This window comes from Capsella rubella, unplaced genomic scaffold (assembly GCF_000375325.1).
Source record: "Capsella rubella cultivar Monte Gargano unplaced genomic scaffold, Caprub1_0 scaffold_3, whole genome shotgun sequence".
In the NCBI taxonomy this organism is placed as follows: Eukaryota; Viridiplantae; Streptophyta; class Magnoliopsida; order Brassicales; family Brassicaceae; genus Capsella; species Capsella rubella.
The window spans coordinates 9,725,992-9,726,203 of record NW_006238921.1 but is presented as its reverse complement, the minus strand read 5'-3'; positions in this window follow the sequence as shown (position 1 = coordinate 9,726,203).

Here is a 212-nt window from a genome sequence, read left to right as displayed (position 1 = left end):
ATTTTATCAAAATGTGATTAAAATTATACTGGTCCGAGTTGGGACCAGAGAAATTTATTAATTTATAGAGAATATTAATTTATCGAGTATTAATTTATAGAGGTTATATTTGGGAGCTATTCACCATTACTCATAATATTGCTAAAATATTTTTAGAAATCTTAATTTAACAATTATCCTCTAAAACATGTTTATACCATTTTGTAAAAAAA